Source organism: Sturnira hondurensis, unplaced genomic scaffold (genome assembly GCF_014824575.4).
Source record: "Sturnira hondurensis isolate 20B ecotype Veracruz unplaced genomic scaffold, ASM1482457v3 Scaffold0010128, whole genome shotgun sequence".
Classification (NCBI taxonomy): domain Eukaryota; kingdom Metazoa; phylum Chordata; class Mammalia; order Chiroptera; family Phyllostomidae; genus Sturnira; species Sturnira hondurensis.
The window spans coordinates 23,456,324-23,482,096 of NW_028082759.1; the positions used below are offsets into that span (position 1 = coordinate 23,456,324).

At 44.5% G+C, this 25,773-nt stretch overlaps 1 long non-coding RNA gene across 1 annotated transcript; it reads left to right on the forward strand.

Moving 5' to 3' along the window:
- The first annotated feature begins 2,809 nt into the window (after positions 1-2,809).
- On the forward strand, positions 2,810-7,370 carry LOC118995272 (uncharacterized). The gene is made up of 3 exons (XR_005068240.1): positions 2,810-3,026; positions 6,861-6,949; positions 7,075-7,370. It is a non-coding gene; the product is annotated as an uncharacterized LOC118995272 (long non-coding RNA).
- The last annotated feature ends 18,403 nt before the right edge of the window (positions 7,371-25,773 follow it).

Consider the following 25,773-nt stretch of genomic DNA (forward strand, 5'->3'; position numbering starts at 1 on the left):
CCTTTTCCCCCCAAACCCCCCACCTACCCCTTCTTCTCCTTATAAAAACAGCAGCTTCAGATGAAATGTTAAGATGGTTTTTGAGGGTACACAACCCGCCGTCTTCTCAGATCACTGGCATCTGATTTAAGCACCCACAAAGACTCAATCCTTGTCTCTATTTATTGCCTCTGGTGGTGACAGCACGAACGCTGCCTTTTCCAGTTTCAGTGTCTTATTTATCTGTCTTTTGTTACAGAGCCACAGCCAAGAACCTACAAGGGTAGAAGGGAAAAAGGGAAATGATATGTTTACTCTAGTTCCCTACGATGACTGAACCTGCCAGGACACAGGAGCAGGTCTGGGAGACACGGGGCTCCTCTGACCGGCAGCGCTGGCTTCAGGATCTGCCTGTGGCTCTGCAGAAACTTCCTAGAAGATTCCTTTCTCCTTCAGCCAGCTTATCCCTGCATCTCAGTCGGAGCCCCCTGGCTTAGCCTCTCGGCTCTCTCTGGGCTTCCTTCCACACAGGCCTTCCCCCAATGAAATCCTTGCAGGTTAATCCTGCCTTAGCACTGAACACGGGGTAGGCTAATGGGAGAGCAGCCGCATCTTACAGTTACTACCCTGGGATGTTTTTGTGCTCCTCTTTACCCCTTCCGTCACCCAGGAAACAACTCCCTACCTTGCTCTTGCTAACAGTTCTTTATATTAAATCTTCTCTCTTCAAATAATTGCTGGGGTTTCTGTCTCTTGACTGGGGGCCCCTGAGCTCACTGAGAACTCTAAAACACTCCTGGAAGGTTAAGAGACGAAGCCACACCATTCAAGGGACGAGGGATGTTTATTTTCCTTTAACTTCCTGTTACTTAATGCAGAGCTGGCAAAACAGGTTGAGCAAGGTGACTGGCCTGACACACATGTGGCATCAGACACTTGTTATGTTGCGTTTGACACCGGGAGTCACGCTGGGACACACTGGCAAAGTAGAAGGCATCCACCGGAAGGTGATCACGATCATGGCAAATCTGGAAGCCATTCCCAATGAAGGGTGCACTTACTGAATCTGGAGAAGACGGCCAGAGGATGGGGTAACTGTGCCCAAGGTCAGGCTTATGGAAACTGGATTCAACTTACTTTGCAGGGCTCCAGATATTAGAACTGGAACCAGTCAGAAGAGCCAGAATGAGACACGTGGGCTCGAGTTTGCAGCAATGTGGACGGGTGTTCCTTCACTATGCGTTAGACAGGTATCTGGCAAAGGTGGGGAGAAGCCATTTTGCCCGCTACTCAAGTGTGTAGTTGTTTGTGCTCAAGTCTTAGTTCCTCAAATATTTTAAACCACTTCACCATTTTAATGTTTTCTTCATTAATTAATGAATAAATTTTTGACCTGCGTTCCATATTTCTATAAAAGTCATGTTTTAACTTTTTAAAATTACATTTGACAACGACATGAGTTAAAACATGAAGTGGTTGTCCAAATTGTTAATAAAATGTTAACAAATCCAGAACTCAGAACACACACTGCTCCCCACACCAGTCGGCCGGCGCCTGCGGCACACGGCCCGAGTCTGGGCTCCGTGCCTTCAGCACGGCTCCGACTGAACAGAGACTACAGGGAGAGGGCAACGGGGGTGACTGAGGCCTCAGGAACAAGTTAGGTGAGGTATTAATAGAACGAAGGGACAAAGACTCGAGAGGCATGTGTTGTGACTGTTTTTTACTTTCATCTCTGATTCTGTCGAATGTGACAAATCACAGTGCTGTGTGAATTAAAGAAAGTCATTAACCTTTCTACGTGTCACATTCTTTATGTGTAAAATGAATGAGCTGAAATAGCTCTAAAACCCGAAGACAACTGTACCCAGTATAAAGTTTATTGAATAAAGAAAAGATCAGACTTCTTCTGTGTATTTCCGAACGATGCGACTGAGCGCTGTGTGGATTCACACCGAGCCACCCAAGGGTGTGTCTCTGTGATATGTACATTGTTTTGAGCTAAGGGCCATGTGAGCTTCAGGCTCAAAACCTCTGCAGGTTCCTTGAACTACCTAGAAGCACTTGAATGTTGGCCTTGCCTATAACGAGATTACCAGCCATAATCTCTTTTTGACCCACCAATGTGGAGGGCAATGGTGTATTTACTCAACACCTGCTCTTCTTACCGTCCTGCAATGAGCCTTTGAAGCCCCCCTGGTGCATGATCTCCCCTAGTGCAGAATGCCTCGTCCGCCTCAGCCCCCCTTTCCATCTCCGAACCTCTCCTGCACTGGGGTCTCTGAACCTGGTGCGTAGGCAGGGTTCCCATACACATGTAGGTATTGAATGTGGTCATTGCCCCTTGCTAATCTGTCTCATGTCCATTTAATTATTAGACTGGCCAGAAGAACTTGAGGGAGGAAGAAACTGTGTTCCTCTCACACAGGCCTCTAAGTTAGAAGTTTTATGAAAATAGATTTATGGCTGAGTATTAAAAAAAGCTTTCTAACTATGCGAATTGTTCACAAACACAACGAACGAGCTGTCTCGCCCAGTACTGAGTACTGGGGCCATTTTGGAAGATCCATCGAGACGTTCACACGGAGTTACCTGCTGGTGCCAGCCCACGGCGCAGGCTGGGCAGCGAGTTCCTCACCGAGGTCTGATTCAACGCAGGCGTGGCTTGTCTCCCTGAGCCAATGCCAAAGGACTAGCTCTGCATTTCTAAAGGTTTTCTTTCTTTTTTCTGATTTTGTGTTTGTTTTTGTTTCTGCCCTTGGCCAAGTCTGCTAGTCTGTTTGTTTTGATTAATTTAGGGTTAAGCACAGTTACGGCCTGGAGCAGATCACATTGGCTTGTAAGAACCAACTGTTAACACATGGGTCTTTCCCCTGTTCTGCACTTATGGCATTGTGTTGGGAGACTGGATACAGCAACTCGGGCTGAATTTAGACCGCAGACGTAGGCAAATGCTACACCTAGGGCTTGTTTAGGGGAGAGCTGGTGTCTAAACTGACAACTGTGCTCAGTACAAGGTTTCTTTTCGCAGCTGGATCCAGGCACTGGTGAGTCCGGGTCTTGTTTCCAACCACTGGACCAGTCTCAGCTGTATTATCTGGGGAGCACCCTCACAAATGTGTGGTGGGGGCCATGTCGTCTTCTAGAACCAGACTCGGGCCTGCTGGGTGGAGCTCCTTCCCCTGTGTACGTGTCATCCTGACACGCACGTGGCTGGCTGTTCTGGGTAACTGGGTTTTGTAATCTGGCTACTCCATGGTGGATAATTGGGACCTATTTTCTACGGGGAAGGGGACATAACAGCTAATCTAGTTTGTGAGTCTTTTAGTTGGCCTGTTTGTCTGCTTGTGAGCTCAAATTAATTAAGAAAATATTAAATGACCACTAGAAAGGAAAAGAGCCTTTTGAGAACTGTGGTGGTGAGTTTCTGGTTTCTCTGTTTACTCATGACCTGTAGCTGAGGTCACAGAGCTGAAGCCAGGCAGTTCTCTGTAACTGAGGAAAGCTTTCATCTTTCATTGTGCATGAAACATTTTTTCACCTCTGGAGGGTGTTAACAAATTAAATTAAAAGGCCTTTTAAATGAAAGAAACTCTCTTCCAATGGACGTATTGAGTAAGTCAATCATTTATACTTATACTATGCTTACATAAATCTAATAGTCCCAGAATTCCTAGAAATAAAGAAATCAAATTTTAATACTCTAAATGTTCTAGACTTTTAACAAAAAATTCTTTCAGAAAGTGCGAACTCATAAACATTTTATATGATCATCAAAGTATGTATGCATAATATGTAGCACATAATAGTTTAAATTCACACAAACAAGGCGAATCTTTGTATACATCAGGCTAGCTTGTAACTTTAGTTTAAGAAAAATATCTTTTTTCCCTTATTTTAGTACTAAGTATAATATACTTGTATATTTTATATCTTAGAGGATCTAGGTTTGTTTTCTGAATTTCCTCAACTTCCTATACTATTTTATTAATAAATAAGTTAACATTACTACTTAAAATTGTTAAGGATTATGAAAATTACAAAACTATGTGTCAAACCAAATTAAATTATAATATCAACACTCTTTCTGATATTGGCAATGATTGTGTTCTTTATTATGTTAGCTGAAATATAATTTCTAATATCCTTAACTTTATAATATTGGACTAATATAAAATCAAGTTAATTAATAGATAATATTAAGATACGTAATATTAGATAATCTTTAAGATAGAATACTAAAGCATTGATTACTAAAAATATATAAATCTTTGTTTCTTATTTTATTATGCTATGGAGTGGTATGGTTTTGGATTATGTTAATGGATATGTTCATTTATGCTTGTATATGACACTCAACTATCAATTATCTATCTCTCAGTGTTCTCTATAAAATAGAGGTCAATTTATTAAAAATTTTTAGTTACTGTGGATAATTATGACCATTGAGGGGGACCCAAGTTTTGCCATCCCCAAAAATACCTTTTGGGATATTGATTTTAAGCTGCTTATTAAGAAACAAAACACTCAGAAAGAAACTTTGAGCCCTTCCGTAACCTGCCTAAAGGAATTCAGGTAGAAAAACCGGCATCAAGGAAGGGAGCATCGCTCTACCTCGGTAACACAAACTAAACGCAGCCTACACGGAGAAACACAGCACAGCCCGGCTCCCCTCTGCCCTCCCCCTGCTTCTGGGTGGCCCGACCAGAATTTGATCACCACATGTCTCCTCCTTCCCACCTACCTGTGAATTGCCCGCTCTCCCTTGGAGATCCCAGACCCCCCACCCCCCACTTCTCTTCTGTCCAAAACGGCATGTGAACCTCAGCTGCCCCATGAATCTTCAGTCCTGTATCTTACGACACCCTCCATGCACATCCGTGATAAAATTTGGACATGTTCTCCTGTCAGTCTGTCTCATTAATTGATTAGCCTGGCTAGAAGAAATTAGAAGGTGGGAAGAAAGCTTTGTTGCTGACTCCCCCGCCACACTCGCAGCAACAGTGACAATGGCCAACAGTACCAATAAAGAGAGAACAATGTTTGCCAAGTAAAGGAACTTGTTTTGTTTTCCAAAGAAAAAGCGAGAAATTTGGTGCTAAAAAATATCTGTTCTGGAACATGAATCGGGATTAGGGAAAGATGAAACTTGAGTGGGTACTGAAAATTGTACAAGTTTTTTTTTTTTTAAACTCACCTAAGGATTTTTTTTAATTAAACATTTTTTTCTTTTTTTTAAGATTTTATTTATTTATTTTTAGAGGGAAGGGAAGGAGAGGAGAGAAATATCAATGTATGGTTGCCTCTCGTGAGTCCCCTGCTGGGAACTGGCCTGCAACCCAGGCATGTGCCCTGACTGGGAATCGAACCGCGATCTTTTGGTTCGCAGGCCCACGCTCAATCCACTGAGCTACACCAGCCAGGAAATTGTAAAAGTTTTACTGAAAGTCAATCATATTTGTCATGGTTGTCTGAAAAGAAGTAATAAAATTTGTTAACATTTTGGCAAAGTTCCTCCAGTTTTGATGGGCTTGTTCAAAGATAATTTTTTTAAAGATTTTATTTATTTATCTTTAGAAGGGAAGGGAAGGAGAGGGAGAGAAATATCAATGTATGGTTGTCTCTCATGCGTCCCCCACTGGGAACTGGCCTGCAGCTCAGGCATGTGCCCTGACTGGGAATCGAACCGCGATCTTTTGGTTTGCAGGCCCGCGCTCGATTCACTGAGCTACACCAGCCAGGGCTCAAAGATAATTTTTTGAAAAAAGAATTTAGAATCCTTTATTGCCAGATAGTGAACTAATGCAAAAATAGAATTTGGCTGTCTATTAAAATGATAAACTACTGTTAGAGATCTGAACAAGGAGTAACAGTAGTTAGTATTTACCTTTTGTGTATCCATCCATATCGCAGTGATGTCCACATAATTACCAGAGTAATTTTCTGTACTTTGTGTTGATTTTATCACATCTGTGATTGTTTTCTTAAGGACAGAGAACAAAGTCTCCTCACATCTGAAACAGCTAAGATTCCTTAAGATTATTTTACCTACTTCGACATCTATTTAAAAATATTGTATTGTTCTTTTAATGAATAGGTAACTAAACTTTCTTCTCAAGCACTCACAGTCCTGGCTTAATCATGGACCATAGCCATGATATTAAAACTGTTGCTTTTGTCTTCCTAAATGCTGACCCTCAATTCAGAAAAAATAAAATGCTCCAATTGTCATTACACCTAAAACTACCTTGGAGACTCCCAAAGAATCTCTGGAAAATCACAAAGATTTGTGCTTTCACCTTGTTTTTTTTTAAAAAAAGGGAATGTTAGAAATAATTAGATTATTGGGTGGTACAGTGTTTAGTAAGCTCAATACTACTGCGAGAGTAGCATGGGAAGTGCTGTCCAATCGGAAGGGAAGCTCAGCCTTCCCTAAGATAAGTGTGTAGAGGCAAAATGTTACCAACATGAGTATTGCAGAGACTGTGCACTTCACAGGGCGGTCCTTAAGGTTTGGTACGGTCCTTGCTGCCCGTAGTGTGTTCCTAGCCTCAGGACAAAGAGCGATCAAACCCTCAGGAAACACACACGCAGTGGGCCAGTTCTGACATTAAGGGTCACTGCAGTCAATTAGCGGCAGTCCTAGAGGCCCTTTCTGCTGTCCTCCCATGTTTGCCTGAGGGCACTGCTGTAAGTTATGGAGGGAGACTGGGTCTTCGTCAGAAAGCCTTAGAGCCTCGAGGAAAACACTGCACGGGGTCCTCCTCACTTCTGATGCTTCAAAGAGTGGACAGAAGCTGACAGCCCCTAGACGTTTCAGCTTTACCAGGATATTGAGTCGGGATTTACAGAACTGATTTTTTTTGTTGCTGTTCCGGAAGCGGATAACTTTTTGAACTCAGATTGTTGACCCAAGACTCAGTGGAACAAGAAGTAATTGTACACGATCAAAGAAGCAGCAGAAAGAAAGGTAGTAGTTGTGGTCATTTGTTTGGAAGATTGTTGATATTTTGAATACTCTTTTTTGATGGGTATATTACTAATGTTCTAGGTGGCAAATGGCTTTGTTTGTTACGAGGAATTATTATCTCTTAGAGGTACGTGCTGAAACACGTTGGTATAAACCGAGACAATGCCTGGGACTGGCTGCAAACCACCTGGGTGGGAGAGTAAATGGCGGAGAGTAGGTGCATTCGCTCTATGTTCATCATTAACCAGGGTGCTGGGGCATGGGGTCTCATGGTGATAGTCTCTCTACTTCTTTACTGTTTGATATTTTTCCACAGTAAGTACTGTCTAAATAATTCCATCAGCACAGGTTCGTTTTCTTAAGCTCTTCAAAATCATTATTTAAATACTCACATCTTATTTCAAAATATCCACAAATGACTATTATTCACCTTTATTGTTGAATTTAAGGTGTTTTCATACTGGAATGTACATTTTCATGCATGATCTTTTCACTGTGTTTTGAATTGTCCCCAGAAGAGGACTTGGTTGGGTCAAGAGGTATGAAATTCTAAGGCTCTTGATCACGGAGCCACTTAATTTCCCAAATGTCTTTACCAACATAAATACCCACCAAGGACATCCTCACTGGCTTTGGGTATTTTACTTGGTTTTAATATTTAACAATTTGGTGAGAGGGGATACATCTCATTGTTCTTCCCCTTGAGAATTCTTTCCAGTAGGCTGTTGCTATGATGCTACTGGAAATTTCAATCTTATTCCCACTTCTGTTTGGATGGTCAACCCAATGGCAGGAACTGTGATGTTCAGCTGCTGGTAAGCCCCATCCCTTGCCCCTGAGCCAGGGAAATCCCCGGAAGCCCTAACACTGCGATCCTGAAAACTTCTGGCTCCTAGTGTGAAAACAGCACGGAAGGCAACAGGTATCCACTGGCCCAGCTGAAGCTCGGAGCCAGCAGGGTAGAACGCCACTCTGGTGGAGCCTGGTGCCGGGAAGAGATTCTGGGGTTAACTCAGGAGACCTCGGGGGGTGGGTCTTCCATGTCATTCATGGATTCTGCCACCTAAACTGGGAAGGAGAGAGTAGGCTTTCTGCACAAAGAAACTGCCCACTGAAAATATTTTTATCTGAAGTTGGACATAGCAAATGTTGGTGCCACTCAATGAATATAAAGTATGCTGCGAAAAAGCCCATCGTTTGCCTGATTGTAGGACGATATCGCAGGCAACGGGGGTAAGAAATCGATTTTCTGCAGCTTGTTTGGAAGTGTCAGGGGTAAACCACCTGCCAACAGGGATGAGACAAACAGTTCCTTTTCTTCAGTCAAACTTTGTTGGACATAATTCTAAATTTTTCTTCCTTACTCTACTACTGAATCTTCCATGACGACAGCGTGAAACAGATAACTTAGGGAAAATGGGAGGTAAAGCAGGAGAGTCTTGCAGACTCACAGAGCCCCTTTTGGACGTCATTACTATTTTAAGGAGCGTATTGAAGAAATCACCTCTCCAGGTTGCTGTATTTGATAAGTAAGTTTTTATTTATGAATCTGTCAGGAAAAAAATGTGAACGACTTTGAGATGGGCAAAAAGGTTACTGGGTGTCTTTTCAGAAGAAAGCTAGGCGTTGGCTAGGAGACCTTTGGGGTTTGTCTGATTTTACGGGGTCTGTGCCTTTCACTGCCTGTGACTGGGCTCCTTGACGACTCTGTCCGTTGCACAAAACTGGTCATGACGCACAGGATTCTTGCCCACAGAGATGCAAATGTCTGTTGTTTTGAAGAGGTGGAGGTGGTTTTCCCACGTAGTAGAGTAGATTCCAACCATTACATTTTATTGGCCTAATAAGTTTTGCACCTATTGGTAATTTCATTGTCTCATTCCTGACTTCCTGTTCTTCAGATTTTTTTTTCTTTAATCTGGATGTTAACATCTTACTGGTTTCCTCATTAATGAAAGAGTTCTGTGAAATTTCTGGTACTTCACCTGTACAGGTTACTCAGCTGGATGGAGCCTCAACCCGTACACCAAAAGGCTTCAGGTGCAGCCGGGTTTGATTCCTGGTTGGAGCACATATGGGAGGCAAACTGACTGATGTCTCTCTCTCTTTCTCCCTTCTGTCTCTCAAAAATAAATAAAAAGATGATATCTTCTGATGAGGATTAAGAAAATATATCCGGCACTTTCCCATTTCATATTGGTACAAGTGCCTTGATTTTTATTTTGAAAAAATGATCCTTTAACAACTTAAACCTCCATTCAATATGTATTAATTCTTTCCAGCAGTCATTAATCATGTTTTTCTCCCAGAAGACAGGATTTTTTTCTGGCATTTGTAAGAGACCAGTTCGCAGGGCTGAGTCAGATGCCCCCTAACCCCGGAGTGGGCGGGTCTCTGTCTCCGCTGCTCTGCCAGACCGTAAAGCAGTGTCTGAGCTGAGCCTGACTCTGCAACGCTTCTGAGGACAAGAGTCCAGACACTGCCTGCCCACTGAAGTCCTTACAAGTGCTCAACGCGCCACGGAAAAGTGGAAAGAAAAGATGGGAGGAAGGAGAGTGCAATGTACTCTCAGTGATGAGCTTTTGAGGGGGCTCTGGCGAAGCAGGGTTTTATCCCTGGTAGGGTCTTGTAGCTGGGCACTAACGAGGCCACCAGGGCTGAAGGGAGGTGAAGTCATCTCCAAATGCCTTCAACTCATGTTTAGAATGGACTTCAGGAAAACAAGATCGAGAAGGATGGCACAGTTCTTAAAGTTGCCCTTAAGTATGAACGGAAAGGTGTGCAGAGGCAAGAGACCAGGTCCGAAGGCGAGCAGCAGCTGGGTGCTGCCAGCAGGCCCGCCCGGGGATGGCTCTGGCGGCCCAAACTTGAACCTCCTCAAGTTCGCTTCCCAGTGTGCGGTGTGGGTGGGTGACACACTCACACGCCCACAAAAGTACAGTGGCTTGTGTTGTATAGCACGCACACAAGCACACGTATGGAATTTTCGAAGGACACAAACAGAACTTCAGAAACAGCAGAACCTAAACTCATTTTGCCCTGGCTGGGTGGGCCAGTTGCTTAGATTGCCACCCCCGTGGGCTGAGGTTGAGGGTTTGATCCCTGGTCCAGACACACACAAGAATCAACCAATAAATGCATAAATAAGTAGAACAACAAATCAATGGTTTTTCGCTCTCTCCCTTCCTCTTTAGAGCTCTCTAAAGTCTATAAATTTAAAAAATAATAAAACGCATAAAAACCAACAAAGATTTTTTTAAAAAACTTTTTTTCCAGTACTAATTGGTAGTTATGGGGTAAGTCACAGGAATGTAAAGTACAGCATAGGGAATATAGTCAATAATATTATAATTACTATGTACAGTGCCAAGTGGGTACTGGAAATATCGGGGGGAACACTTTGGAAAGCATATGATTGTGTAGCCATTATGCAGTATACCTGGAACTAATATATAATAATACTGAAAGTAAACTGTAATTGGAAAATTTAAAAATATAAATAAATAAATTTTTTTTTAAAACGCTTTTTTCATTTGCAACCAAATGTCAGAGCTGCTTTTTCCCAGGAAGGAGAGAGCTCTCGCTTGACACTTCGTTGCGGAGCCAAGTCAGCTCCTTTGTTTGTCCCCCGGACAAGGATCCGGAGGTGCTTGCATAAGAAACGGCTTCACTGCAGAGCAATCGCCCTCTCAGTGGACATCCTCCGGTTCACAAAGACCCGGAAAGAGCGTTAGTGTTTATGGCTCTCTCCTCTTTGCTAAGAAGCCCAGGCCCTCACCTCTTTCCGGTGTGGAGAGGAGAGAAATGCAGAAAGACGTGCAGGTTTAATCTGCTCTCCAAGCAAACCCCTGAGAACTGCGGCTGGGAGAGCTGGGGGAAGTGCAGTGCGGGGAGACAGTTTCTTTCATTCACAGAAATCATAATGACTCCCACACGTCCTTAGAGCTGGAAGGGCCTTAGGCTCATTCTGGACCAACCCCTTCGGTTGACACCGAGAACGGCACTTGGGGAGTCAAAGGGGGCATTTGCTGCCGCCCCACGCTGGAGGTCTGTAATATACGTATTTAAGTGGGTCTCCTCCCCCAAACTTGGCTAATCACTAAAATCTTAATATTATAATATTTTTTGACTTTTAATACTTTTTATTTTTTATCACTAACTTAACGATTTCAGCCCCAACCTTTAAAAAAGTTTTATGTACACTTAAATATTTACGATGGCCGTTCATTTCAATTCTCTGCAGTGTGCTTCTTGCGGAGACCCTCTGGGCACGGGGGGGTTCATTCCAGGGAGCAGCAGCCCCACCCCAGGCCAGGCAGGCAGGGGAGCCTTGTCTAGAGAATTTATTATTTTTTCTTCTTCTTTTTAGTTTATTTATTTTAATTGTTCAAATACAATTTTCTGTCTTTTACTCCCATTCTAGCCCACACCCCCAGTGCTCCTTATCTCCCTCCCATTTCCACCCCCTTAGATTTTGTCCATGTGTCCTTTACACTTGTTCCTGCAAACACTTCCCCTTTTCCCCTGAAATTCCCTCCCCTCTCCCCTCTGGTCACTATCAGCCTGTTCTCTATTTCAATATATTTGGTTATATTTTGCTTCCTTGTTTATTTTGTTGTTTAGGCTTCTGTTAAAAGTGAGAATTTAAAAACTGTAACAAAACCTAAGGGTTGGTCTGCTTTTATTATCACTGTTCTCTGCACTAAACAATGTCAGTGATGAAGTTGTCCTCCCTGAAAAAAGGCTTATGTTGGTTTAAATTCTTAACAATCACTTCAGTTACTGTTAATCTATAAGGAAGCTTCAAATGAGCACATTTTGTCATTTTTAAAAAAAATACACATTGCAGTCTGTCTAGAAATAAATTCAGAGAACTACCCATGACTCATTTAACCTCCGATACACATGGGCTCAGCCTCACACACTTGTCTCACGATAATTTCTCCATCCCCTGTGGAACTTCATGTGTCTGCATCCAACAGCTCGATGTGTGACACACAAGGACAGAGGAGTGACTTTAAAGACGAAGAAACAACTTCAGTTACCTCAATGCCTCCATCTTATGTGAACACTTATTTTTATCTATGCAGGTCTTTTGTTGAATGAAAATTTTAGTTCGTATGTCAGAGATTTGAATGCTATCTCTAACATTGTAATTTATTCTTCTTTTTAATTGTTTTAAACTAAAAAAATAAATCCAGGAAATGAAATATTACATTAGTGATATAATTTAGTTGTCACCCAAACAAGTATCTGTGGCTGAAGCTGTGGTTTTATTAAAATTTACCCACTAGTTACTAGAAATGTGTTATGTTAAATATTACTGGACTTCAGCCAGCTGATGAACGTCCAGAGGGATAGGCAGAGATCAGCTTTCCAAACCGCCAAAGGCTCTGCTCTGACATTGCCAGAAGGCAGCAAAAGTGATATTAACACCTTACTCATTTTCACCAAGGACTAGACACTCATTCTATGCCAATCAGACTATGCCAATATCTATGACAATGTAGCTATTCTCTCTACAGTATTTGCCAAGAAGAAAAACTTTAAAAATTTTTTTACCAAGGATAAATATATTTTATGATGAATTTTTCCGGAGAAGATATTTTAGTAGAAATATGTGACTGTGAAGACACCTGAATGCCATTAGAACTGACCCCAAAGAATGTAAGATGTGAAAATTACTGCAATTTCTGGAATTTACTGCAAAATGAGGTTTTTATGAGTCTCTGCTAAACTCAATATTATGTTTAAGACTTTTTTCTATTCGTATACCTGTTACTTCATGAAAAATTAATATAAATCAAAAGCGTTCTTTGATTAATTATGAATGAAGATAGATCGCAAAATCTGTTAAAGTGCTTGTTAAAACTTAAGTGTGCAACAAAGATCAATTTTCATGAAATCACTGGCACACTGGTAACTTCTGCAATCAAAACCGCCACGGGGAGCCAGAGCTGGCGAGCAGTAAAATGGTGGGGGCTGAGAAGAATTATTTAAGACCTCCTGGAAGATGACATTTTAAAGACATGGATCATCTAAGGAGGAATTTGAGAGGCATAGGTGTTCTGCAGAGTGCTGGGGAATGGGATCAGAAAGACATACTGTTTTATTACTGTTATCATGCCTCTATCTTTATCCCAGGTGGTATGTCCTGGTACAAAGTTGATGACATTTATATAGGTTCCTTCTCTTGCTAAGAAAAGACCCACAGAGAAGGTCCTTCTAGAAAGCAGAAGGCTTTTCCTGACTTAGTCTCTCTCTTCTTTACTTCCCACTGTCTCAAGGATTTTTTGTGGGGGAAGCGTACGTGCATCCGATAGGTCAGTCCAGTCCTTTTGGCAAAAGGCACAGAGCCTGCAAAATGCCGGTGAGTTTCCTCTTTCCAAAGAGGGAGAAATTTCTTAAGTCTGACTCCAATCTCTCACATTATATCTATCACATGTTTTTTTCCCCGGTATCTTTGCGAACATTTTCATATCTCATGGTTCTATGAGTACAAGTCCCCAAAGGCCTCATACCCTGTGGCCCAGTCTCAGCAAGGAAACTTCAGTCCGGTTTCCAAATACAACTGAACATCAGTTAATATTTTCTTGTAATTTTTTGTTTTTAGAAAAGTGATGCAGGAGTTTGGATTTTTAAAAAAATCTTCACCTAAGGATATATTCATCAATGAGAAAGAGAGAGGAGAGAGGAGAGAGACAGATGTGACAGAGAAACACTGATCAGTTGCATCCTTCAAGCGTCCCCAGGGGGATCAAACTCACAACCTTTTGGTGTATGGGATGATGCTTCAACTGACGGAGCCACTCAGCCAGGGCTGGACTTTGGATCCTTATTAATCATGCTCAGTAAATGTTTTAAAAATGTATTTCCATAATTCTTTCTCCATTTCTCAAGTATGTGGATGCTACTCCCCAAATCTCTCATATCCTCTCTCTGCAAAGTCTCCCGATTTCTTCCCAAATCCAGGGCATGCTAACTTTAGTCTCATCTTCCCTCCGTCTGTCATCTTCCAGAGGCACCCACTGCTGGGTGGCATAAGCTCTGCTTGCCCAGTCCAGGGGTCTTTGTCCGAAACCCCAGTCTGCACAACATCGTGAGACTGTGAAGGAATTCTGCTTTTACAGACAAAAGGGAAGAAGAGATGTTAACATCGGTATCTGTTCAGCAGCTTCCCCAAAGATTTCTCTGTGGAGTATAACCCCGTCTGTGACCAAGCAGCTGACTCAAATGCTGGTGTGGCTGGAGAGAGAATCTCTTGGTATCCAAAGAAAAGGGAAGCCAAATCTGGTGGTGATTTACATCCAGCAACTGAAGACTACCAGAAAGGGAGATTTTTATTTCTCCATTTTTTTGGTGGGCTGTAACTTGTTCTCAGTACTATTTTTGAATATAGGGGAGGACGCATGAAGAATAGCAATACTGTATAAGAGAGGGCCAGTTTCCTCATTGACTTGAATGTCCTCAGAGATGGCCTCAGTGATGGCCAGTGGCCTGGTGAAAGCCCAGACTTTGGAGCTAGATATTTACACTTAGCTTGGAATCCCCACCCAGTCGCTTTCTCGTGGGTGTAACTTGTAACATGACAGTTACCACCAGAGAAGGAAAAGGAAGCATTGTTTTCTGTAAATGGAGATAATAGCTACTTTGCAAGATTATTCTGAGGGCTCAAATGTTTAGTTTAACACTTGTCATGTAATAGATAGTCCAGTGGAGGAGTCTATACTCATAAGGGCTTTTAAAAACAGCACTGGAGTCAGAGGACCTCCGCCTAAACTTCTGTTCCTGGTGTTCTAAAGTGAGCCTTAGAACTAGGACGTGCTAGTTTTCCTTAAAAATACACCTGGAATAAAATCAATACTCGACAAATACCAGTGACATGCAACTGTCCGAGTCACAAAACCTTTTGTATCTCAATAACTGGCGGCAATCACCAAGAACTTGAATAATTCTTATAGGTGACCAACCACATGTGACCTCCTCTTCACCTGTAATGTGTATGTTCCCACCAGCAACCCTCCCAGTCTCCTCTTTGTGACCGCGAAGGAGAGCTGGGGGACCTCGGAGGAGGCTCAGAACAGCACAGCCTTGACTTTGGCAACATGTGTATTGTTTCTTCAGCAAACTCAGCATGCTTGAGATCATTTTAACAGCATAGTGTTATCATGTGGTTTCAGTAGAAAAAGTCCCTATGTAAAAATAGCACTTTCTTTCTCAGCACGCCTTGCTCCTTTAATGAAAATAAGACTTTAGCGTAGACTGAGCCAATCCAGCTATCAAGGAGTAAGCTAAAATCTCATCTGCTTCACACAGCCAGATTCACTGATGAGGGGCCTTACGGCCACTGCGGATGGAGAAGACAGTGCGTGAGAGGCACAGACCGTACAGCGTGATCCGTGCCCGATATGCAATACTGAAACAGCAGTTTCCCAGAACGAACATTCGGGGAATACGGTGAATGAGAAGACTCACAATTGCGGTACAAGAGTATGTACAACAACATGAACAAACCAACAAGGAGGAAAAAAAAGAATCTATTAACACTAAAATTTTTTTTATCCAATCCAAGAAAAAGAGGACTAAACTAATATAATTCAAGCCATATGGCAACCTAGTAGGTTGCTTCTTCTTGGAGAATGGCATTTCATTTATTCTTATCAGCCTGCATTCTATCACACCGTGGTCTATCTTTGAATCGGGACACTTCTGTGTGCATTATTGATACGAAAAGGAAACAGAAAAAAGGTAGTTTTATTTTCTATTTTTAAGGAAAGATATAACTACACTTTCAAAAGTTATTCTGGGTCATGGCTGGGTAGCTTAGTTGGTTGGGGCATCATCTTAATACTCCAGGGTTGTGGGTTCAATCCCCAGTCAGAACACATGCAAGAATGAACCAATAAATGCACAAATAAATGGGAGGAAAAAATCGATGTTAAAAAAAGTATTCGGGAAAAGCCAGTTTCGCAAACCATCCTCGGCCACCAGAGTCCTCTCATGTTATCTTCAGCGTCTGCTCCACATCAGGCCTGATGATTGATGGATTGTGCTTACCAAAGCTCCCTGAGAAAAGCAATGCCGCCCCAGCTGGTGTAGCTCAGCGGACTGAGTGCTGGCCCCTGAACCGAAAGGTCCCCAGTTTGATTCCCAATCTGGGCACATGCCTGGGTTGTGGGCTGGGTTCCCATTCAGGGGTGTGCAAGAGGCAACCCAGTCTGGTGCAGGAAGTAACTGGATATATGTCCCTGCCCTGATGACCAGAAATTTCACCTTCATTGAGTGGAATCTATTCATAGAACTGAAGAAATGCTGCCAGGATTTTAGTTCGGGCACATTTACCAGTGTGGAAAAAGGAGAACAACAACTTTATTTTATAATCCACTTCCCCAGAATCTAGATCTTTCTTAAGGGAAGGACATCTCTTTTTTGCAAACCCTAAGATGCCTTTAGCAGAAACTCTTTGAAAGTCGTTTGAAAGGCTGTCGGATGCCTCTTCTTTATTACATCAAACAAAGATCTCACTTCCTCTGGGGCGACAGCAACCTTTTCTGGGGTGCCAGGGACTGTCTGCAATGCTCCCCGTGCAGGGCCCTTCTCCGCATCTGATCGGCCCCTACTATGTGCTTTGGGAAAGCCATGCTGGCAGTTTTCACCTCTGTCAATGAGGAGAGGCGACAGAGCCTTGCACACAGTAGGCACTCAGCAAATGTCAGTTAGCCCCATGCTGGTCCCCTCCACCAGCGCCCCCCTCCCTATTCTCTGAAGGAAAATCTAGAATGCAATGACCTGGAGATCGCAAGGGCATCATACAGTTCCCAGCACTATTTTCTTAGTTCGTAGCCGAAAGTGGATTTCAGAGGCACTACAGATGAAATATTTGGGTAGAAATATTCAGTCGGCCATTTGAAAAGTAGGGCCAAATTTAAAAATGAACTTAGGAACTAGGGACATAAATTGTGACATCTACCTGGAGGTCTGCAGTGAAGCTGTGGAAGTTAAGGCGTTCACTGAGAAAACGTAAGAAAGAGATGGTGGATAAGGACAGAACCCCACATTTAATCACAGAGGGGAGACACAGAGCTCCGAAAAGAAACAGGAAACACGGTCAACGAACTAGGAAGAAAATGAACATTTACTTGTAATAGAAGGTATAAGAACTGGCTTTAAAAAAGGAGGTTGACTGTGAAAATGACAGAACACGGCAGGAGGACAGGGACTGGGAAGATGTCATTGATGATTGGGAAGGAGCTAGTTATGCCCATTACTAAGCAGTCACTCTGGCAAGCATCAGAAAGTGAATCCAGGAGAAAGACGTGCAGGTGAGGAGAAGAGCCCGTCACCCGAGAGAGATGGTGGCGGCAGGAAGAAGGGCACTTGCTCAGAAGACCAAAGGGGTGGTAGCGCCGGAGCCACTGGAGGCGCACGTGCAGAGCCATGACGTGGCACAACCGCAGCAGACGGCAAAATGAGCTCAGGGGGATCCCTCCGTCCGTGTACATACACCCCTCCATGCTGTGACTGAGCCCCTCCCATCAAGAAATGGAGTCTATGTCTCCCTCGAGTCCGGATTTGGCCGTGTGACTTGCCTTGGCCTCTGGGACATCAGGAAACAGGACACACGTGGCGGCTTCAAAGGCACTGGTGCAGTTCCCTTCCTCCTGACCAGCAGCGAGCAAGGCTGGGCTCATCTGCTGGAGGGTGAGAGACAGCATGGAGAGGGGCCTCTGTGGTTGCAGCTGAGCCCACGCGTGTGAGTGGGTCCAGCCCCACAGAACCTGCTGAGACTAAAAAAACTTGTCTAGTGAGCCACAGGATGGTGAGAGACTAGAAATGTCTGTTGTGGTAAAAGGCTCCATACTTTTGGATGGTTTGTTACACAGCAACAGCTACTTGAACAGCGAGATTCCTTCCTTTTGCACTAATTGTCTGGACTAAGTTCTGAAGTCATAGTATCAGGCACGAGTGTTGGGTGATGTCATCCTAAAAAACCAGGAACAACAAAACACAAATACCGAGTATAAAGTTCTGTCTGTCTGGTGATCAGGCCCTCAAATCCTAAGCATCTAGGACCCAGTTGCGAATTCAGGAAAGCACCCACGGAAAAGACACCGTCCAGGAAATTCCCGCCACCAGGGCTGGGTGATTCATTCATGGCAGAAGCGAAGGCCATTTCTAAGCCTCTACATCATAACCTGCTGATAGAGAATTCTGAATAAATATGGCAACAGTTTTGAAAAGATTGGTGATTTGATTTCCACAACAGTTGTCAGTTCAAGGTTAGGCACAGATGTTATATTAAGGGGGCAGTTGGTTAAAGCAGAAAGGCTGGAAACCAGTACGGTGTGGGGCCTGGGGGTAAAAGCAGAAGCCACCACAGTGGTCACAGGCAGGGAGGACAGGTACCACCTCTGGGTCTGGCAAAGAGGGCAGGGGGACCCTCTGCATTCACAACCCCTGAGACACCTCGTCTCACTGCCCAGAGGCGTAGCTGATGTCCACAGCAAGGACTCAGGGCTACTGAGATCATGTTGCGCGATGTTCAGTATAACTTTTTAATGAACCCAAGAAGAATGGAATCTATTTTATTACCATCTCCATAAAAATAGCCAAAGTTTCATAGAGCTTGGTACGTAAAGGGTCTAAACTTCAGTTCACTAGCAAACTCCCTTCTTTGTGGCACCTCGTGTCTGTCAATGCAGATCGGTGGGGTATTAATTTACACATATTCATTTGGCACCGTAATGAGCCCTAAGACGACAGCATGGTGACTACGTCCAGCGACAGAAAGGAAGCCGCATCCAGCAAACGGAAAGTGGAACGGTACTTTGTTCAAATTAGGAAACAGACGTCCATGGCACTTGTTCGTGATTTCTGTTAACGTTTGTCAGCATTTTGTGGCCTCCACTCTATTTACTCCACCTGTCCCTCTGGCCAGACACGTCATTACCACTTTGCCCCTCTGCTGGGCAAGGACTGGTGCGGGCTGTGGTGTTCGTTCAGCAATTTCAGGTTTCGGATCAGCCCCCACGAAGAACCCCTCGTGGGCAGGCGCGCACCCTGGGCTCCCGCCCAGTCCTCCTCCATCTCCACAGCTGTTTCCGGAATGTGGCGCAGTCACCGTCACTCCAGTTCTCATCACCGAGACGTTCATTTAGGGCCAACACACCGGTCTCCATGTAGAACCCAAATAGAGGCTCCTCAGCCCTTTGCCCCACCCTGTCTGTTACATCATCCATCGGGTCTAATTCCGGAGCCAAGTTCCCACACCCTAGCCTAAGGCACCATCACCTTGTTCTCTACTCCGGAGGTCACGGCACTAAGCTATAAGCTGATGGAATGTAATACAATATTAAGACCAGGCATAACAAAATTTTTCCAATCATTTTTATGAACTTCCAGTTTCTTACCAAGTAAAGCAGTGTGGGAAAGGCTGGCTTGGCTACAGCTGTAAATTGCTCTTTGAATGTGACTGGGCGTGCATTTGAGATCATGTCTCCCAAACTTCCTTTCTCGGTACCAGGCTTTCCACCTGTCACGTACCCTTCCCCGGTAACCCCTGTCCCCAAGAATGGTGCCAAAGCTTATAAAGAAAGCCACTTCTCTCTCCCAACATTCGGAAGCTTTCTGTCCTCTGTAATGACTTGTAAATGTTCCTTCTGCTCTTGAAATTCCCACCTTTACATTTCTCTCCAAGAAATGAGAATTAAGATTTCAGATGGAATTAAGGCTTCTAATTAATTGATCTTCAAGTAGAGAGATTTTCCTGGATTACCTGGGCAGGCTCAGCGTGATCTCCAGAGCCCTATGTGGGGCAGAATGGCAGAGGAGTCAGATCAGAGGGAAGAGATGTAAGAACTCTGCCCACTGCTGCTGGCTTTGATGGTGAAAGGGTCATAACCCAAGGAATACGGGCGGTCTCTAGGAGGGGGAAGGTGCAAAGAAAGGGACTCTCACTTGGAGGTCTCGGAGAGGAACCAGCCCCGCCTACACCTTCCTTTTAGCCCAACAAGACTCATTCCGGACTCTGCACTTTAGAACCACAAGATAATAAATTCATGTTGTTTTAGCCACTAAATTTGTGCTTGTTTTTTTACAGCAGTGACCCGAAACGTATGCAGGTGGTAGATTTTACGTGATTGAAAATAGCTCAAAATAAGACTATTGGAAACTAAAAGAGATTGAGAAGGCTTTCGATGGCAATTCTAGGATTTCCCCCCAAATCACCCAGTGTGAGGGAGGTTGGAGGAGGAAGATTATCTCATTTATGAAAAACAAAAAGACTACCTTTTGTTTTTCCACACTCCTGAATACAGAGAGTTAAATCCAGGACCCTGTGGCACCTTTGTTCTGAGGCTCGGCTTTCTGTGCAAACCAAGTCATTAGGAAGAGCGACACATTACACTTTTCAGAATGCAGGAGCTGATCTGATTGCTTCTGAAGACAGGGCTTGGTGAGGGGAGGAGGGAGGGAAGATAACTCGGCTTGAGCACGTAGGTTCCCCGGAGGCGGAGGCGGCCAGGCTGGTCCTGATGCCCGGATGTGGCGCCCGCCCCCTGGACACATGCTGCCCTGGAGCCGAGCTGTTCTCAGTCCCACTCAGCACTGCTCTGTACCCACCGTCTCAGAGGGGCCATAGACTCCGCATCGTGCGCTGCTGAGTGCAGAGGGGAGGTCATTAGGCCCAACAGCGAGACCGACCGCTTCGCGCCACTTAGGGCTTTCACGTGTGCACTGCTTCTCTCGGCTGCGTTTTAGATACCCGTGGTTTCAGCTCTGCAGTTGGAGTCCCACGTGTCATCCCCGGTCTCTGGCCCTCTGAAGTCAAGGCTTTTTGAATCCAAAGTTGTTTTTAATGTTTAAAATAAACTTTCCGCTGCCGTCATCATCAATTAGTATTCCTGACTCTGGAAAGGCTTCTTAACAACATGTCGGAAAGAGCGCTGGGCGATGGTGGAACCCCACCTTCCACACACGCCCCGCGCCGTGGTAACGACGCCAGGATTTCCCATTTCAGAGGCACACAGACACATACGGGCAACCACGCCGGTACCCCGCCCCGCGCCCCCCCCTGCTCTGGAGCTCCCCCGTGATTTAGCAGCAGTTCCCGTTTAGAGCAGGGAGTGGGGAACAAAGCCGCGTGGGAGGAGGGATGGAGTCTGGGGATTGCGGTCACCAGGACGCAGGAGAAGCCTGGGACTGGGCGTTAGGCTTGAACGGGCTCAAAGTCACTCTTGACTCTCTGCCCTTCAAAGCTGCTCACCCGCTGGGCCTCCATGTCTACCTAAGAAAAAGGTGAGGTGGGAAAACGGCGCCTGCACCAGAGGGTTCGTGTGGTGATTAATTCGTATCAAACACTTAGTTTCGGGTAGAAAGTGTAGTCTTGATGAATACCAGTCCTTTTTAGACAGAGTCCAAAACTTTAAGAAATCAACACTTTTGCCAGACCACAGTTATTTTTCTCGTTCGCCTTCCACTTTGACCACACATCAGGATAAATGTTTAGGTCACCTCGACCCCCTCCTCGAGTGAGGTGGGTGTCCAGTTCCTTACACACCTGGAGTCCCAGGAAACACCTGAGAAGACAGACTCTGTGCCCAGGTCCCCAACAGGCCTTCTCCTCTGTTGCCCAATCCCTGCCTTCCCCCATGTGGTTCCAATATCAAAATATTTAGTTCATCTGTCCCAGAGGGTTTGGACTTTCTCTTCATTTGTGCTTCTTGAAATAATATGCTCCCGAGGCACAGACTGTTCCTTCATCACGAAAAAAGGTCAAGCATTTATTAGCCTGTGTATAAACATGACAACAAAGGAGCCCTTGTAAAAAATGGAATGTTCAGCTTGGACAGAACACAGAGGAGTTCCTCTTGAGTCTGGCAAATTCCCTGGGAGTTCATCTCCTTTAAATATACCACGTTAATATCACTGTTTCTTTCTGGACTCTCAGCCTCCTTACAACCCCCCGGAACACTTTCGGGTGCATTCCTCATGTGTGCAGTCTAAGTGCAACCTGGTTCCCCACTCAGACGTATTAACAGGCTCTTCAGACACACTCATCCTAGTACTAGGGGTGTGCTCTCCTGCGTGTCGCACCAGCACTTAAAGAGACTCAGGGGAGAGTGTGACTTTTCTTTGCTCACCGGCAGCCATTTCATACACACGTTATTCCCATCCTTCCGGGCAGCAACCACGGAACTCCAACCTCTGACTCACTGTCCTCTTTCCACGTCCTCTTCAGATGACCCTGACCTGACACGGAGCTCCCCCTCTGTCTCCACGGTCTCCATGTCCATCAGGACAGCTGACCACCATCTACATGAGCCTGTTCCCTTTCTTGAACCCTGTTCCTTCCGGACAACATGTCTCATCTCAGTTTGTAAAACACAGCCTGTGACTCAGTCACATGCACAAACTGGGCTTAAGAACATTCTCAAGTTTACATGTTGTCTCTGTGGAACTTGTTGTTGGTGCTGTTCTTTGCAGAAAGTTCTCTTGCTTTTCTTATCCAAGGAATGAAGGGGAGATGGGCTCCATGTGAGAAATTTTCTAGCCATTTGCGGGTAAATCTTATCTTGAAGAACGGCAACCAAGTTCCAAGCCCCTTTAAAGCTAACAGAGTTAAAACATCCATCTCTAATTGGAGAGGCCTGCAGGTATGTGGGCTCTTTAGAACCAGTTTGCCCGATCTGCACTCCTGGCCCTGCTAAGGCTCTCTCAGTCTCCGAGCGGTCTGTGGGAGCTGTGGAGTTGTTGGTTGTCTTTTCCCTCTCCTCCTCCTTCCTTTTCTTCTTTCCCTCCTCCTCCTTTCTTTTCTTCTTCCTCCTGCTCCTCCTCTTCCTCTCTCCCCTCTCCAGCTCTCCTTCCCCGTTCTCCTTTTCCTCTTTTTCTTTTTAACCAGACTCGCATTTTTGTCCAGAGCTAACTGGAGAAGCAATGAGGCTTGAAAAGGAATCCAGAACTAAATCCTTATTTTCCTGCTATGAATTTCTCTGGTGCATGGCAGGAAGTCACGTGATAGTACTTTTTCAACTTCATGTCAACTTGTATCATTTCGTAACGGCCTAAGTGAATGTCAGCCCTGAAATTTAGCAGCCTCCCCTTCTCACAGGAAGTACGAGGTACATTTCATTCTAGTAAATGAAACAAACATCTGCTTCCAGGAGCTGGCCCCCGACTTACTTTCCTAGTTTCTTCTTCTACTATGCTCTTCACCTCCCCAGTGCACAGGCGAGTGTGCGCGTGGACACACACATGGTGTTATTAGTACATCACATTATTCCCTTTCCTCTGAGCTAGGACCAATTTCTGAGCTCCAGCTAGGTGAATAAGTGAGTGAAATAAACTCTGCAATTACAGCCTGTGCCTTTGCTAAAACTTGCCGTTTTGGGAATTCTACCCTGTCCACTATTGCATTTTTATTGAGGAAATTTCTACTCATCTTTCAAGGCTCAGCTTGCTGCTGCCTCTTCTTGAAGTCCTCACTCAGTATCAGTCTGTCCCTCTTCCTCACACTCACAGTGTTTTATTTCTTGTGTGTCACTGTTGCTCTGTGTTTGTCATTGTTTCACTGCCTGTATTCCTCTCTCCTTACATTGCAAGTTTCTTCTGGTAAGAAATGTCGTTTTCATCTCTGTACCCCCCAAATCTAGCATAATGGCTACTGTAAGATAAGCTTCGAGATGTTTAACGTCTTGGTTTGCTGTTTGTGAAGTTCTGGGAGAATTCTGATTTCAGGCATGGGGAGTAGACAGAGAACGTCCACCAAAGAAAATACAGGATGTCCAGCAGAAGTTTAAGGTGGTACGTATCCAGATATAGACACTGGGTGTGGAGCTGAGGAGAGATCAAAACTAGAGATACAGAAGCCCTGGCCAGATAGCTCAGTTAGAGTATTGTCCTGACACACCAAGTTTGAATTCGATCCCCAGTCAGGGCACATGCAAGAATCAACCAATGAATGCATAAATAAGTGGAACAACAAACTGATGTCTCTCTCTTTCTCAAAATTAATAAAATAAAAGTAAACAAACTAGGTGTGTAGAGCTGGAAGTTGCCAGTGTGGAGGTGAAAATTAAAGCCATGGGAGTGGGCGAGCACTGAAAAGGCCTCTAGACCCCGAACTGGAGAGGCCCGCAGACAGGCTCCGAGGGAGGGTAGCAATGGGCAGGGGCCAGTGGTGGGCTGTGGGCAGGAATGGTGTGAGAAATAGGTGGAACGCAAGAAGGGAGCGAGGTCATGGAAACTAAGGGAGAAGTCAAGTTCAAGAGGATGGATTGGTGGTTAGGGTTAAAGGCTACAGAACTAGGTAACAGCTGGAGAGGAGTCAAGGACAATACAAGATTTTCAAAGGAGGGAAATGACGATTTTCTTGGAAATGTTCTTACTTTGAAGGATAAAACAAATAGTTGGTCATTAAAACCTGACGGTATAGGGCTATGGGAGCCAGCCTCTCATTGAGACGGCCATAGACCCCCTCAAACCCCTCCAGAAAAGCCACATTCCGCACTGACTTTTCTTGCTTCTCCTTATGAAAGGGGTTACAGGAACATGGCAGAAACTTCTGTCCACACCCCGTGACTATGTCAGAATAACTGAGGAACTACAAACCACATGCTCTGCCTCCCTGATGACACCCTACCTGATCGTGGGGTCGCTGGGGAGGGGTCTTGAGGGAAACCTTTGAGCTCATGGAGAACGTTACCCCTCCCAACCAGGAAGGCCGTGGAAGGGGGATCTTACAGAAATGCCCGGAGGTCAGCCTTCTGAAATGTCAACCGTGACGATAATGGTTTTCACAGCTTGATTTATATTCATTTGTATTTACCTTATTTATAATAAAAGAAAGTATGCCTCTTTTTTGAAAGAGATTAAACTAATATCAACATAAAAACAGTTATAGTTTTTCTTATTTTATTTTGGGGGAGAGGATCCCCATTTGTCTGTTCTTCTGTTCATTCTGTCATGCACCTGTCCATCCATCCATTCTGTCTGTCTGTCCACCTGAACCATTTTTAAATTTCTATTTATTTTTAGATCGAGGTGAAAGAGGGCGAGAAACATCCATGTGTGGCTGCCTCTCATGCGCCTCCCGCTGGGGACCTGACCTGCAACCCCAGCCTGTGCCCTGACAGGGACTCAAACTGGGGACCCTCTGGTCTGCAGGTCTGCGCTCAATCCGCTGAGCCACACCAGCCAGAGCAACTGAGCCATTTTTTAAGGTCCTCTTATGTACTGGGCTTTATGCAAGTTCCTACTAAAAACGGATAGGACCAGATCCCAGACCTCAACCAAGTCCCATCCTCTATATAGGAATTTGATCTACATTTGATCATTAAAATTAGGCCAGGAATCAGGGTCTATATCACATTCCTTTAAAAGAAGGCCCAGAGACACACTTCAGGCAGCACCCCCATACTTCTTGGCACTGATGCTTCCTGACACTATTACTCTCACCAGTAAATGTCAAAGGGGGGAGTGGTATTTTTTGGAGCTGTCTTCTTAACCCTATTACAGACATAGATTATAAACACATACACATATGTCACAAAAGGAACTAGACTAATATTTCTAAGCAGGGACAAGAGTTTGCATATTTTTATTTATTATTATTTTTCATTTATGTATTTTTAGAGAGAGGGGAAGGGAGAGAAACATCGACTGGTTGCCTCTCACACACACCCTGACTGGGGACCGGGCTCGTGACCCAGGTATGTGCCCTGACGGAGAATCAAGCTGGTGACCTTTCGCTTTTGCAGGCTGATGCTCAGCCACCTGAGCCACACTGGTTGGGGCAGTGTGATTTTAAAGTTCACGGTTACATTCCT